Source organism: Pinus tabuliformis, chromosome 4_1 (genome assembly GCF_031772625.1).
Source record: "Pinus tabuliformis cultivar Carrire ecotype Pingquan chromosome 4_1, CPIR1, whole genome shotgun sequence".
NCBI classification, from domain to species: Eukaryota; Viridiplantae; Streptophyta; class Pinopsida; order Pinales; family Pinaceae; genus Pinus; species Pinus tabuliformis.
In genome coordinates this window covers 399422222-399439595 of record NC_142303.1, presented here as the reverse complement: position 1 = coordinate 399439595, position 17374 = coordinate 399422222, and the positions used below count along the sequence as shown (strand labels likewise).

Here is a 17374-nt window from a genome sequence, read left to right as displayed (position 1 = left end):
AGGCTCCCCCTAACTGTATGCATTGTCCCCTTTTGGCAGAGTCTTCTCAAAAGAAACTTAGATTGGCTGGGGAGCTCAAAAGACTTTCGGACTGTATTTCCTTCCTTCTCCATACTTGTGTAACTTTCTTCTTTTGCATGGGTCTAGCTTGTGTAAGAGCCCATGTTAAGTTACAATCACGTGCCATATGCCCAATGTTATGACACTTGAAACATTCTACATTGCTCATGAATAAGATTTCATGATTTCTTCCTGTAAAATTGTTTCTTGGAGGTTGTCGGAGACCATAACATCTATCTCTATGAAATGCTCTACAATCTTTTTCCATATGAGCAAAGTTTGAGCAAGAATAACAATAACCAAAAAATGAATTTTGGTACCTGGGAGATGGTGGTTTCCTTGATGTACTTCTGAAGCTTTTCTGCCTTGAGATCCTTTGATGATAACCATTGCCTCTTGCCTCTTTGACATCATCAACATTTCTTCTTGGAGCTGGTTTTCTACTTGGAGTAGGATTTCTTCTATTGTAGCCTTGATTTTTCTCCTTACCTTTGCTGGAACTAGGAGCATCACAATTTCTTTCTGGCTTCTTCACATCTCTTTTGTTTAAAGCATTTTCATTCTTTTTTGAGGGTTCACCTACATACCCAAGTCCTGATTTATCAGATGGAGATCTGTGATAGCTGAGCATGTCATCCAAGGCTTGAGAGCTCTTCATGATTTTGTTCATCCCTTCAACCTTTTTTCTAAGGAGGACAATTTCTTCTTCCAATCTTTCACACTCATTATTCTTCTTTGCAAGTTGTTCCTCAGTTTCTTCCTTGCTACGAGTAGCTTCAGCTGCTACTATTTTAAGGGAGATGATATCTGACTTCATTTTGGAGATTTCTTCATTCTTTGCTTGATTGCTCTCCATTTTCTTCTCAACTTCTTGTGCCTGCTTCCTGGCTTCTTGTAATTTAGACTTAAGGGAGGAGACCTCTACCTTGTACTGTCCAATCTCTTCTACAAGTTTGTTCACTCTCTTGTGCCTTTGTTCAAGTTGACTTGACAAGGTATCTTCCTGCTTGTTTGCTTTATTCAATTGATTTGTCATGGATATGACTTCTTCATGATGCTTCCGTTTGCTTTGATCAAGTTCCTTCTTAAGCTTGGCGAGCTCTTCATCCCTTTCTTGTACTTGAAGCTTGATGAGGTCAACCTTCTCATTTTTAGCTTCTATGATGGGTTCATAATTTCCTTTTTCATTGATAGTCATGGTCAGTGCTCCTTTTGAGTGAATGTCATGAAGTCTGTCCCATATATCCTTTGCTGATGAATATTTTCCTAGATTCTTCTTTACAGAATCAGGCAGTCCATCCAAGATTGTCTTTGCTGCTTTTGCATTGTACTCCTTGGATTCTCTATCCATCTTTCTGTCATCAATAACTGATTCCCAAATTTCAATCCCTTCAAACTGTAAGAAAGTCCTCATTTTTATTTCCCATATATCAAAGTTCCCATTGAACCTTGGAGCCTCAAATAGAATGCTTTCAAATAGATTGTTTTCTATTTTAGTAGTAGAGGGAGACACATTTTTAGCAGGATTGGTGACTTTCTTCTTTGACCTTGCCATTCTTAACTATGCTTCAAATACCTAACTGTGTTTTTAAAAACAACTGACTGTCTTCAACAGCTATACAAAGAAAAAACTTTGAGAAATACCTTGGATACTTTTGCTTGAGACTTCACTCTGCTGGAGAAGTTGTTGCAGCAAAAAAAACTCCTTCCTTCAGCTTCTTGAACACCTTCAAAGAGCCTGAAGCTGCTCTGATACCACTGTTGGGGATTTTTCTGGTAAAATCCCAAAAAAACAAAATAAACTGCACACAGAGACAATGCTCTGTTTTTCTCCAGGATCTTAGCACAGGGAAGCTTAAAAAAAATTCTGAGTAGAGCAGAGTTTCTCAACCAAAATGAACTTGTATTCCTTAATCAAACCTGCTTGTTGCAAAAGGGAATCTTCCTCTTAACAGAGGGATTACACAACTGCTGTTACACAAAGGTCTTCCTCACATAGAGGGATTCACCAACACTGCTTCAGATGCAGTTCCACAAACAACAAAAGAGTCTTCCTCTTAACAGAGGGATTTCACCAGCACTGCTTTACAAAAATACCTTCCTCACACAGAGGGATTCTCCAAGAGATTATGCTGAAGAGCATCTTCCTGTTAACCAGAGGGATTCACCAAGAGATTGTGCTGAAAAGCACCTTCCTCTTGACAGAGGGATTCACCAAGAGACTGTGCTGAAAAGCACCTTCCCCTTTAACAGAGGGATTCACCAAGAAATTTCACCAAAACAAAATTACTCTGCCTCTTTTACAAATAATTTTACACTGCTGTGTAAAATCCTCATTCACTGCTATGTGAAAAACTTTTACATTTATTGCTGTAAAATAAAAATTCTTACATCAGTTTACTGCTGTAAAAAAAACTTTTACATTCACTCCTCTGTGAAATTTTTCATTACATTCAAGCTGCTGGGTTTTCACATTGCATATTCAAAATAAAAGGAATTACATCGCATTCCCATTCGTTTCAACAAATAACCACAAGCACCTGTAAAAGGAATTCCAAATTTTCATTTGCTGCCGCAAGTCTTTATTCCTGTCACACTGTTGTGCTCCCCTGGGTTTTTATTCGCTGCTGCGAACCATTTCACTTTTCATCCCTTGCCTTTTGTTCTGCCTTCGCACTGATGTGCAGGTCTCCTTGCTTTGCATTACAATGCATATAATTCATAAAGAAATTTTGTTTTCGCACTGCTGTGTGATCCTCTCATACCAATGCCATTTGCACCAGCTGTGCGTTTCACCATTTCCTCACAAAAGTCAACGGAACAAAAATATAATGCATATATATCATATGCAATCAAAATAATAAAATCTTTTTTTTTACTTGTTCCGTGAAAATAAAAACCACATGCGTAAAACAAACAAAACACCAAACTTAATTATTTCACCTATATCTACGAACGCCATTTAATTCTCAGCATGGCGATATGAATTAAATTTATGATCGATGGTACTTCATAAATTAATTTACTGGTGAAAAACAAAACTTTACGCAATCTCCATCCCCTGCAGAGCGTACCCATCTTTGACCTCGATCCGACGGCAAGCAGTCTTCACACTCATCCAACGATCATCGCTCAGCTAAATCAAACGAACGTTATGTCCGGATAGAAAGGTTGTTTTGAAAACGTACAGAGGACGCGTGGCAGAGTTTTATTGCATCGGACTCGTTTGTACAGAAATTTATGATCGATGGTACTTCATAAATTAATTTACTGGTGAAAAACAAAACTTTACGCAATCTCCATCCCCTGCAGAGCGTACCCAGCTTTGACCTCGATCCGACGGCGAGCAGTCTTCACACTCATCCAACGATCATCGCTCAGCTAAATCAAACGAACGTTATGTCCGGATAGAAAGGTTGTTTTGAAAACGTACAGAGGACGCGTGGCAGAGTTTTATTGCATCGGACTCGTTTGTACGGAAACCACTTGCTGAGCAAAAGCGATTCGATAAGGTAGCGGTTTTCTGGAGCTATTTTCCTGTTGCACGATGGCGGATTCGGCATTTGACTGTGCTACCGTTGCTGTCCAATTGTCGACGCTCACCAACACTGCACGCAGTTGGAATTAATATTCCAACAAGTTTAACGATGCAGAGGAATTGCCTTGACAACCAAAAGTGGCCGAATCTCAGTAAAAAAAAATTCAAAATATCTTACAGAGGCAATGTTTGAATCGTGTTTTTCATGGTGGAATTATATTCAGGTCCATCAAAAATTTCTAGGACACCTAAAATTTTGAAATTTAACAACTATAACTTGGATTTACAAAAATCCTGGCCGGATTTTCTCCAAATATGACCGAAATTTCCATAACTTTTCGTGCAACTCCTCCGCCTCGTTGGACTACGCGTTAATTAAATAATAATTTTATTTTAAATTATTATTAATAATAATTATAAAAAGAATTAATATATATAGATATGAGAAGACATGGAATAAAATTTTTATTCATGAAAATTTATTCTCACTAAGTAGACTTTGTTATAATACTATGACTTATCAATACACATGTCCAAAAAACAATAACTCATTATATGATATTTTTTAATTAATCAATTTAATTTAATTCGTGTAAACTACTAAGAATATTCTAGAATATTTCACTGAAATTAAATCCCTACCATCTACTTTAATAATTATTGATATTTAAATTAAAATTCAGAAAGTTTATACCAAAATAGGCATGCCTATCAACATAACCAGTGATTGCATCAATGTTGCAAAAGAAACGCCGTAATTGTATAACATATGGAAAAAGAACATAAATGAAATTAGATGTGATATGTTATGTGATCTAACTATAGCTCAATTTGAGTGAAAACAAAATATTAATATTAACTGTAATACAATCAAACAATCTACTCAAAATATAGGCATGTGCAACTTCCTTCCTAAGAGCTCAATCCAAGCTCAATGCTATCTCACCTTAAACATTTGAATCATCTCTAAGCATGCCAGGCTAACCAACATCTAAGTGAATGCACAAACTATGGAATTTGTGATGTATTGAACATAATCTTAACCAAATTAAATGTTGTGATTGTGAAATGTCTCGGGGAAAGCTATGTGCCTAATAAGAAAGTCGAAATACAATAGTAAAACTTGTCAAAATCACTATAATTACCATGGAATTTAAAAATTATAATTATTCATAAGCAACATGATTAGTCAAAGCTACAATATTAAAAAATTCTCTTGCACATGCACTTTTTATGTAGACCTAGTAAGATGGACACACTGTTTTCCAAGCAATTGGACAATTTGAACCCTTCACCAATATTTGCTATTTCTTGCTTATTTTCATATACCTTGAACAATGACAAGTGTGATAATTGATTTTGTATACAAGTTAACAAAAATGGAAAAATTGCAAACAAAAAATTGGTTTCATGGTAAAATAATGTTCTACATTCCATGATCCATACATATGTTACATAAGTTGGTGCAAGACACAATCATAACAGTTAACAAAAAACAAAATATTAGTTTCATGGTAAAATAATGTTTTACATTCCATGCTCCATACATATGTTATATAAGTTGCTGCAAGACACAACCATTACTACAATGGACACTGAGTGCAATTACAAATTAAAATGCCCTTATATGCCTATATATTATATACAAAGTCTATATTATTATATTGAATGAAAACAAACAAAACATACATCAAGCCCTGAAGTTTCCAAGGAAACACCATGAGGATGACCATGCACCACTGCCCAACCTAAAATATCACGCCTATTTTCATTGAGTGCAAACGTTTGCACCTCAAGCCATTTGATTTCTTTGGATTCTTTATAAATGTGAGTTAAAATAGATTTACACTAATGTTTTAATTATAAGAATTTTTTAATTTCACTTATTTTGTATAATATATAGAATTATTTTGTTATAAATATTTTTAAGATATTACATATCAACACCATATTTTTAGAATGTTATTTTTTTACAAATTCTACCCAAAAAAATATGCGAAAGGAAAAAGATAAACTTTAAATATAACTACATAAACTAATTTTGCATAAAACTATATTAGCCTCCAATATATTTAAAAATCTAATCAAATAAAACTTTACTAAATATAAATGAACTAAAAACTGAATGCATATAAATGCCCGTGTAAAATCATTGTACGTTTAAATTGAATCGTGGGGAATAAACGAATGTTTAAATTCACCCGTGGGGAATCATTAGAAGAAGCAGCGGTGACCAGGATTGTCGGAAATTTCAATCTATTTATTCCCACTATCAACTACACTTGTTTATATTTACCAGCTAAGATGCTATTTTGACCAGCTAATATTTACTGTTCAATTAGGTCTCATGAGACTAGTGGCCGTGGAAATTGGCCTTGCGGCTAAATACCTTCTAGGAATGTGGAGCGAATTATTAAACCAGAAAATCAAAAGACTTTCACTTGACGAGCATAAGATTGATAATCCGAGGACATTCGTTAGCGTAAGATTTGATTAGCATTAATAACCTTAGAAATGTTTCACAAATATAATTTAGTAGTGTGGTCAACAGTGGGAACAACCAGCAGTGAGCAGTGTGAGAGCGGAGAGCTTTTATGCAATAAAAGTATCGAGCAACGAGTAAGGAGCAACAAATGCATTCAAACATGACAAATGAACAAGAAAATTTAGAACATGTGGAGGCAAATGATTTAAGACAAGTGAAAATTGCCTCATCCGCCAAAATTGGAAAGTGGGTTTGGGTCAATGCCAAACAATACCGGGGCATTTTAAAACGAATAATAGCCCGTCTAAAATGGGAGAAACAAGGAAGAAATGGTCTAAAAAGAAAAGTACTCGAGCCCTTTGCAAAAAGCACTTAAACAAGTCTCCTCTACAAGCACGTGGCAACAAGATGTCCAGAGGAAAAGTCATTGATGATTTCGCCTTATATAGTCCCACATTCACACCTCTCACTTGGTCATCTGATCTTTATGTGAAAGAATTGTTAAATGCAAAACAAAGCTTGGAGGTTTTAGAAGCTAAAGGGCAGGGAAGAAATCATAAAATTCATATAATAATAGCTGAGAACAAGACTTTAGCAGAAAGCAATAAAGTTTTAAAAGAACAAGTGACATTGCTACATGAAGCTCTCCTCATAGGAAAGACAAAATGGCAATGCATGAAGGTGAATGTGCAAAACATAAAGAAATCTGTAGTGGAAAGTACATAGGTGGTGAATGCGAAATCATCTCAGGATAAAGCGAAAATGATTGCCCAAATAAACAACCATGAAGAGAAGTTTTAAAAGAACAAGTGACATTGCTACAGGAAGCTCTCTTCATAGGAAAGACAAAATGGCAACGCATGAAGGTGAATGTGCAAAACATAAAGAAATCTGTAGTGGAAAGTCCATAGGTGGTGAATGCGAAATCATCTCAGGATAAAGGGAAAATGATTGCCCAAATAAACAACCATGAAGAGAACACAAGAGAAGAAACGAAAGGGGATTCCACCAAAGTTTCCAAAACTTGGGCTCAAGTTATTAGCAATTTTGTTAATAAGGAAGGAGAAACAAATATTCAAGTTGACAACATGTACGATAGTGAAGGCAAAGAAAGACAAAATAGGGCAACAAACATAATTATTAAAGGGGTGAAAGATTATGCGAAAAATGAATGTACTCTTGACCTTGCAAGAGACTTCTTGAAAGACAAGTTGTTATGGCAAGGACAAATATGCCAAGCATGGAGGGTGGGTAAGTTTAACGGAGAGAGAGCCAGGCCCATAAAAGTCATTATGCCTAGCTTGCGTGATAAATATATCACTCTAAGCAAGAAACATCTCCTTAAGGGTTCTCATTTTTTCCTAAAGGAAAATTTAACTGTAAAACAACAGGAGGAAAGAAGGGAGGAAATTTTAAAAGTTAGGACAAGAAGAGATGAAGGCAAGAGAGCATGGATTTATAAAGGCAAAGCTATGATAGTGCGATTTGGACCTCCTTCCAAAACAGAGTAGCAAGATGGTAATAAAGAAGAGGCAATAAACTCTTCAACAAAAAATCAGGAAAGCAAGGTTAGTATGGGAAAGCGGGGATAAAGACTCAAATGTGAGTTTTGCATGTCAAAATAAATAGCAATCAAGTCATACCCAGGTTTCCTTAAGATTAGTTTTTTGGAACTGTAGAGGTTACCCATGGAGACGAGGATCTGGGTTAGGGCTTATTGCGAAAGATAGAGACATAATTTGCCTCATAGAAACACAAGAGCATGAAGGGTGCAAGACACCTCGGTTTGAAGGATACTAGAAGATGGTAGTGTGGAACAAGGTAGCAGGGAATGGAAAAGGGCACGGGGGTATCATGGTTTTAGTAAGGGAGAAAGAAGGTCCTCTTATTCAGTTAGAAAAAGAAGACTCAAATAAGCAATTCATCTGGTTTAAAATATCAGAAAATGGAAACCACATCAGAATTGCAACATGCTATTTTGTGCCGCAGGTTTCAAAAATCTACAAAGGTAGAGGGTTTGACCACAAAGATCCATTTGCATCATTAAAAGCAGATATTGCAACATATTCGTAGTTAGGTGAAGTCCTTATAGTGGGTGATTTCAATGCTAGGACTGCAAGTGAGCAAACTAGCATTCTTTGTTGTAAAGATGATTGTGACCCTATTTGGCCTACAAAAGAAAGTAATCATCAGTGGGAAAGAATTTCAGAGGACAAGGGCTGCAATCTCTTTGGTGAACAATTGCTTACTTTATGTCGGGCCTTTGATTTAGTCATTTGTAATGGCTTGACTAGATGGGAAAGTCCGGTAATTTCACTTGCAATACTTACAATGGAGCAAGTGTGGTAGATTATGTAATTTGCTCACATGGTTTGTGTGAGAGCATGGAGGAAGTTTTGATTGGAGATCAGTTGTGGGACTTCAAATCAGATCACAAGCCAATTTATTTATGTTTCTCTTGCATTGGAAAGAAACACTTAGAGTAAAAAATTCAGCATGTCCAACAAAATCTCACACACGGTAGAATTATTTTGACCCCAGAAAATTGTAATACCTTCAAAATGACGATATACAGGCTCTTCGAGAAGTAGAAAATTACAATTCACATCCTTCATAGTCATGAATTAACACATTTAATTCAATGCGCACTTGCAAAGTGAAAAAGAGAAAAAATTAAGAAGTTTGAAACAAATTGCTTTCCTATTATTGCTTGGTTTGACGATGAATGCAAAAAGGCAAGGAGAATGTGGAAAAAGTCAAACAAGGATAACATAAAGCTCAAAGCTTCCAAGTAGTGATTAAGCAAGAAAAAGGCAGATTTCATGGTTTCAAGGAGGGAAGAACTTATCTTCCTTGGGAAAAATAATCCCAAATTATTTTGGAAAGAGCTCCAACCGAAAAAGATACAAATTGGAAATAATATTACATATTCTAAATGGTTTGACTATGTAAAACAACTCTATGAGCAGGTTCCCAAGGTTGACCCTCCCCACTTGGTCAACACTGATATTGAACTCTTCACGGTACAAGAGGTAGAGATGGGTATCAAGAAGTTGGGTGTTGGAAAAGCAAAAGACTTAGCTGAACTCCAAGCAAAATATCTAAAGTGGGGCTCAAAGATTCTTGCACCTCACATTACAAAAATCTTCAACAACATCATACAACAAGGGCTCCCCACAGATTGGACAGCTAGTCTGGCAATACCTCTTTTCAAGAGTGGTGACATTAGTAATCCCTACAATTATAGGACCATCATGATAAACCCTTTGTTTGCAAAGCTATTTGGAAGCATGCAAGAAATCAAAATTAGCAAGTGGGCATAAGAAAGAGTTAAGCGTGCTAAAGGGCAAGCAGGTCTTCGACCTAAACATTCCACAGTTGATCATTGTATAAATTTAAGGCACATCATTGAAAAATTTTGGGAGAAAAAGGAAGAATTCTTTTGTTGCTTTGTTGATTTCAGAAAAGCGTTTGACTCGATTCCTAGGGATAAGCTTTGGCACAGAATGGAGGAACTTGGGGTTCCTAAACATTTGAGAGAAACTATGCATAGGCTGTATAAAGAGGTGAAAGTCAAAATTAGAACTTTAACAGGCATTTCTGAAAGTCTTAGAAGCGATATCGGGGTCAAGCAAGGTTGCCCACTGTCTCCTACCCTTTTTGGTTTATATATCGACAAGCTTGAGGAGTGGTTAAATTCACAACAGGGCGATGGTATCTATTTGGACAAGTTTGTTATAAGGCTTATTTTGTATGAAAATGACCTTATTTTGATTGCTAAATCGGTTCTTGGTTTGCAAGAGCACTTACTATCCCTTGAGCATTTTTGTAGAAGTGTGGGGATGCAAGTCAATATAAGAAAAATGAAAGTAGTGGTCTTCTCTAAGAAAAGAAAACATAATCAGCATAAGTTCTATTTTGAAGGCAACATTCTAGAAGAAGTTGCGGATTGCAAATACCTCGGAATTGACTTCAACAAAAATCTAAGCTGGAATGGTTGTAGAAAGAAAAGAACTTTGGGGGTTGGAAAGCATTTTATGCTTTTCAAAATAGGTGTAGAGAGGCAGAGTTATGGGACTGGAAAACCACACAAACTATTTTTGGGCTTCTAGTGTTTCTGATGATTCTCTATGGTTGTGAACTATGGGCTAGCAATACATTCGACATGCAATGGAAACAAACTGAGAAAATTCAGAAGCGTTTGATTACAAACAAATTTAAAATTAAAAGTGCAGTTCCTTATGATATCTTGTTAAGGGAAACAGGGACTATTCCTATTGAAGCAATTGCTATGGTGCGAGTCATAATGTATTTAAGAAAAATGAGAACATGGAAGAGGTAGATGGCCTAAGGTTGTTTTTAATGATAGATTTTGCAAGAGCAAAAAAACTTGGATGCACCAAAATAACAAATGGTTTAGTAAATGAGGTATTGGCTTGAATGTGTGTCCCATAAACGACAAAGAGATAAAAGCTTTTGTTATGGAAAAGTTCCACAAGCGTACTTGGGATAAGGAGATAGGAAGAAAGAAAAATTACTATATTGAAGTGTTTAATCCCACTCATAGTCATCAACCAAAAGCATACATAGAGGCCAATATCTCTTAGAGAGCCAAAATTCTTATTACTTAGTTAAGGACTAATTCTCATTAACTTCGTTGTGAAACAGGGCGCTGAAAAAGGCCCAAGGAAGTGTGGGAGGAAAGAGTATGCATTTTTTGTTCTTCCGGAAAAGTGGAAACAGAAAAGCATTTCATTTTAGAATGGGAGGCCTTTAAAGACAACATGAAAAGTTATGCAGATATATTGGCAGCTAGCTCTTGGGATAATCTATTTAGCGAGGGGTTTGTCGAGAAGTTGGGAGCATTTATTTTGAAACTTCATAGAAAAAAAGCTGAATACATCAAGCAAATGAAGAAGCAATATGTCCCATAGGCTATCTTTAGCCTCGTGGACGTTAAAAATATTTTTTTTTTCTTTCTTTCTTTCAATTCTCTTAGTGTGATAAAAAATGAAAAAAAATTTCATTCCATGAAGTTTTATAAGGAGATATTTTTGTTTTTTCAGATTTAACCCATTGATCACTTCTTTATAATATCTTAGTTTCTTTTTTCTCTCTAACTTTTTATCCCATCACAATTTCTCCTTAAATTCTAATGTAACTGTTAACTAATCCTTCAAGATTATGTTTGTACAATAGTAATCCTAAACGTCAACGCAACAAATTGGTTGCCAAAAGTCACAAATGTATTTTCTTGGGATATTCTAGTACTTCTAAATCTTACAGGTTATATGATGAGGAGAACAAGAAATTTATTCTTTCACGAAATGTTTTTTTCTTGAATTTGCTAAAGATGCTTCCACTATCGATAAAAAACTCAGTCATTTGGATAAATTCACTTCTAAGAAGTTTTATTACGAATCAATGATCTTCCACATCCTTAAGGGGGGATTCCCATTCTAGATTAGTTTGTGGATTTTCAAACTTTAACATTGGATACTAATAATGTTTCTATTGAAGAAAAATTGGATGACAATAATGTTTTTGTAGGATCAGAAATTGCTCTTGAAGAGCATGTTGTAGAGCCCGATTTTCAAGATGGGAAACCACCACAACAATCACTACGAATATCAACATGCATCAAGACATTTCCAAGAAAATATGAAGATTTTGATACAAGGAGTTTTTCTAAATAAAATAAAGGAAATGATGGAAATGTTACTTCAATTTCAAGTAATAGTTCTCATGATTGTGAATTTAATTTTGTTGTTGTTAATGAACCTTCTACCTTTGAAGAAGCTACTAGTTGTGATGAATGGAAAGATTTGATGTAGAGGGAATATGTTTCCCTCATAAAGAATGCCACTTGGAGGCTAGTGGATACTCTTGTTGGCATCAAACCCATTGTTTGTAAGTGGTTTTATAAAATTAAGTATAAGGCCGATGGTTTTCTTGACAAGTACAAAGAAAGGCTTGTAGCAAAGGGGTATGCACAAAAATAAGGTGTTGATTATATAGAAACATTTTCTCCTACAACTAAATGGGGCACTATTAGAACTTTGTTTTCTCTTGCAACTCAGAAGGGATGGAAAATACATCATATGGATGTAAAAACAACCTTTTTGAATGGAGATTTGAAGGAGGATGTCTATATGTTTCAGCGAGAGGTTTTTTCCATCAAAGGAAAATAATATAAGGTATGTAAATTGGTGAAAGCTTTGTATGGTTTGAAACAAGAATCCCGTGCATGGTATGAAAAGTTAACTAAACATCTTCTCAAATTGAATTATAATCTTTTTGACCTAGATGATGCAACTATTTTTGTCAAGAAAGTTGGAAGATCAGTTGTATATCTAGTTGTCTATGTTGATGATTTGATGATCACATGGAACAATGATGATTATATAACATCTATTAAAAGGGAGCTACAAAATATTTTTGATATGACATATTTGGGTTTGCTTCATTACTATTTAGGAATTGAAGTTGATAAAAAACCCAAGCATATTTTTATTTCTTAGAAAAAGTATATTGGACAATTGTTGAATAAGTTTGGAATGTAGGATTGTAATCTTGTTTCTACTCCAATGGAGAACGTAAATCTCACTTCAAATGAAGGAAGTGCATTTGAAGATCCAACAAAGTACAAACAACTTGTTGGAAGTTTAAATTTTCTTACTACTACTTGTCCTGACATAACTTTTGTTGTAGGAATATTTTCTAGGTTTATGCATCAGCCTTGTGAAGGTCATTGGATCGCAACAAAACAAGTGCTCAAATATTTGAAAGACACTCAATCATATGGCATCAAATATTCCAAAGTTTCAGATTTCCATCTCACTAGTTATTCAAATTCTAATTTTGATGGAGATAAAGAGCATGGGGTCTCTACTTCTGGTTATTTGATGAATCTTGGATCAACAAATATTAGTTGAAAAAAAAAAACATTTCTTGTTGATTCTACCACTAAAGCCAAATATGTTGCAATAGCTCAAGCTACAAAAGAAGTAATTTGGCTTCGCAAAATATTTGAAGATTTGCAAGAGAAACAAAAATCTTCAACTCCTCTATTCACTAACAACTCTTCTGCAATTCAATTTGCCAAGAATCCTAAGTTTCGTGATCAAAAAAAACATATCAATACAGAATATCATTTGATTAAACATTATGTAAAGGCCAAAGTCATTCATCTGACACATTTTCCTACTTCAAAGCAAACCACAAATATCTTTACCAAAGCACTAGGACTTGAAAATTTTGAAAAGTGTAGAATGTTACTATGATTATGGGGCATGTTAACTAATCTATTGGGATTATGTTTGTACAATGGTAATTAGTTGTTATTTATTACTTTTTCGTTAATAAGTTATCGAGACAAAAAATTTTTGTACCTACCTTACGTTTGTATAAATGAACAAAGTCAACATCAATACAATCAATTTTTTTTCGTGGAGCAGTAATAATATTTTTAATCTTATTCTTATTCTACAAAATGATTTTCTCCTTTATCCACCAATAGCATCTTGATCCCATCTCCACTTAAATCAAAGTGACGGTTTTGGTTAGAGTTAGGAGTAATTTTAAGAAGCTTATTATCTTCAATGTTGTTTAACTTCTTCTAATTCAAAAGATAGTCATAGCTATGCTTTCAATGTGTAAAAAATTGCTTAAATGAGGACATGATAGGGTGTATTTCCTTTAATTTGAAATTATAAGCTATAAACTATTTTTTAATATGTACATCCTCAAAAGTCATCCATTTAAAATAATAAGATTTTAGTTGATGGCCAAAAAAAAATCCAAACTAAAAAACCAATATCATTAATATAAATAAGAATTATAGTTATAAAGCTAACACAATGGGCATCTTCTAAACAATTTTACAAATTTTATACACTTTTATAACTTATCAGTATATACAATTAAAAAATAAAAATAAAAAACACCCTTAATTAATTTATTATAAAAAAATATTAAACATGAGCAATCTGAAGTAGAAAAGAAAAAATCTACTAAATGTAAGTATTGTGAAGTTTACATATAAGTCTACTTTAAGTTCTAAAAATTGATCCAATAAAGTGATTTAGATTGTTTAGTATTTGTACTTTATTTAGATTGTTTATTATTTTTTTAACATTTAGGTTGATCAAAACGTTAAACACTCCCCCAATTTGCGAGTTTGAATCAAGTCATCCCTGCATCGCATTTTGGCTTGTCATGACACGATCCATCTGGAAAATGTTAAGACAAACAAAGTCTGTAAAAATTTGTCGGATGTCTTTCCTTTCCAGGTGCCTGGTGCTTTCTTTGATGGAGCTGAGCAAAACAATATCTGTGGTTGCGGAGTTCATATCGTCATGGAGGACAACTTACAATATTTTCTATCTTGGCATGGAGGGCAGGGCTCAAACAGTATGGCCGAGGCTAGGGCCCTATCAGGTCTACTTGCTTTTTGTGACTTTCTTGACATCCAAGGTATTTCAATATATGGCGATTCAAAATCTTTGATAGATCATGTTAATGGGGATGGCCTCATTAGCAGTCCTCATCTTCTCGGATGGCTAAGCAGAATCATGCACTTTCGAAACTCTATGAAGCAGTTTTCAATCCAGCATATCCCTCGTTCCAGGAATGTCCAGGCTGACCTACTCTCCAAGGAAGGTCTTGCAATGAAGCCGGGGTTATGGTCATTGAGAGTTCTTCATGATGGATCTTCCTTTCTTATACAGGACTTCAGTATCAAGGGAATGTGACTTCTTCCATCTTTCGGCTTATGCAACTCTTTCATAGATCTTTAACAACATGGGATTGTGACTTCTTTCAATCTGGCTTATATGACTTGCATTTTAGTTTTTTTAATATCTGTCCATGATGTGTAGCTGCTCAAACTTTCGAATACTTATGTAGCTGCTCAAACTCTTGAATACTTGTGTACAACTTTGAGTCTTTGGTACTGATCTCTTAGGGATCTGTCAATTCCGTTCTATATGTTGTTATAGTCGGGCAGTTCTCACTGTCCTATGACAATGTCTTGTGATATTTATATTATCTTAATATAAATCTATGATGATTTTTCTGTCTGAAAAAAGAAGAAGATTGTGAACTACTTCCGTCGACAAGATTATGGTGTTGAACCCAATCTGTCTTCAAAATTTCCACAGAAAGTCTTCGTGATATTAATATCCACAGAAGGTTTTCGTGATATACAGATTAGAATTTCATAGCGATTCAACCAAAGGAAATACGTAGATGCCAACTATATATCTGGTTACATTAATACTAAAACGCCTTAAAAATAGTAATGTGTATGAGGCACATGTAATGATTGCTAGCTTCAATTGGACAGCCCAATGAATCTTTCACTGTTCATTCACACCTGGTTTTCACATGCATCTTAGGGAAGGCTAGAACAACTATTGAGTATCTGCCACGCATTTTTGTACCATGCACCGTAATATTTGGGTACACGAGTGAGAATTTTACCGTCAACCTACCCATCATGGAAAGGGATCAATCGGATTTGGGCTACAGTCTTGAAATGAGTGTTACACTGTATAATGGAGATTCATCAATGTGATATGATATTCGTGTAGTCTAATGAGGTGGAGGAGTTGTTCGGAAAGTTATGAAAATTCTGGTCATATTCAGAGAAAATCCGGCAAGAATTTTTGTAAATCTAAGTTATAGTTGTTAAACTTCAAAATTTTAAGTGTCCTAGACATTTTTGATGGTGTTGAATCCATTTCCACCATCAAAAACATGATTCAAAAACTGTCTCTACAAGATTTTTTGAAATTTTTTTGCCCGGATTCCGCCCACTTTTGGCCGCCCGGGCAATTCCTTGCCTCATTAGACGACTCCTATGATATTTGGGTATAGGGTTGAAATTTGACTGCCAAATCAGCGCACATATAAAATTTATTTTTAGTTATAATTATTCGCAGCCAAATTTATTTTTAGTGATTAAAATTTATTTATAAAAGTTCATCCTATTTTAGCTGCCAAATTGTGTTGAGAGAGGCTTTCAAAGTCATGAGCTATGCTTCTTACGTCTTCAATATATTCTTGTGTTTCATTGTAGTCCTTTACAAGGAGGTTCCACACCCATGAAATATTGCAAGCATTGAACCAGTTGTGGTTTATTGAAATAGTGTCCTCCACATTTTTTACTTGATGAAACCAACCACTCAGTACGAAGATAATTTCATTCCTTTCTTGGATACACTCCAACCAATATGTCTCAGAAAATCTAGGGAACTGTGTTGCTGAGACATCTCCATAAATATCATAGACAATTTGCTTCATGTATCTGTCATACAAAAGATGTGACTGGGAGGGTGAAAGAAAATGCCAGAATTTTTTGCCACAAACATTTGTAGACCAGCTATATGACCTGAAGGCATCTGCATGTAATGGAGTCCAAGTACCTTTTGGGCCCATATATACAAAGCGATAATCTGAGCACGACACGTCACATTCACAACCTTCATCAACACCTTGAATGCCATGGATGCGATAAGAATCAAGGTATAAGTTGAGCCAATCATCTAAGAAAAATGTTGGAGTAGTGTAAGCATTGTAATCAGGATATTCCTTTATAAAATGCCAATCCTTCAAATAAAGCAATGATGAGTAATTTTTGTTCCCATCACAATCTGTGTCATAAAATCTGCAATTGAGATTGTGCCAGTATTCGATGTATTCAACAACAATCATCCCCAGTCTCTTCTGGTCTGTGAATTCTTTTTTGTCACAATCTGCAACTTGAACTCGGGATTTGGCGAAATTTAGGGAGAAGAATGAGAGATTGGGTTGGCCATCAGGAGAAACCCAATCACGACAAGCCCTCCAATCATCCATGAGGCCAATCAGGAGGTTTGGTTCGTTGGCCTTCATATATTTATCTCTGAATTCTCGGTAGCTGATCTACCTTCCATCAACTCGGTGTATCTTCCCACTTACCTTTATCATCATCCTCTCTGCATCACCTCCAAAAATTTCCTCTCCATCATCATCAATGTCTACTTCAGCGTCTTCCTCATTGTTATGATATTGTTCATCTTCTTATTTCTCAAATAGTATTCTTCCACATTATCTTGATTCTAAATAGTGTTGAGAAGTTTTTCATCTTCATTAGATTGATCTTTCCTTTAACCTATATATTCATAAAGAGACATTATTTCAAGAAGTTCCTTACGTTTCCCCATTACCTCTTCAATAACAATTTCAGCTAGACTCAGGCCTGGTGCATCTACCTCAACTACTTGACTAGATAATGTACACGATGGGAA

At 35.1% G+C, this 17374-nt stretch overlaps 1 pseudogene; it reads right to left on the bottom strand.

The window, feature by feature from the left end:
- Nucleotides 1-16067: 16067 nt before the first annotated feature.
- On the bottom strand, nucleotides 16068-17057 carry LOC149175990 (arginine-specific demethylase JMJ20-like; annotated as a pseudogene).
- Between the last annotated feature and the right edge of the window lie 317 nt (nucleotides 17058-17374).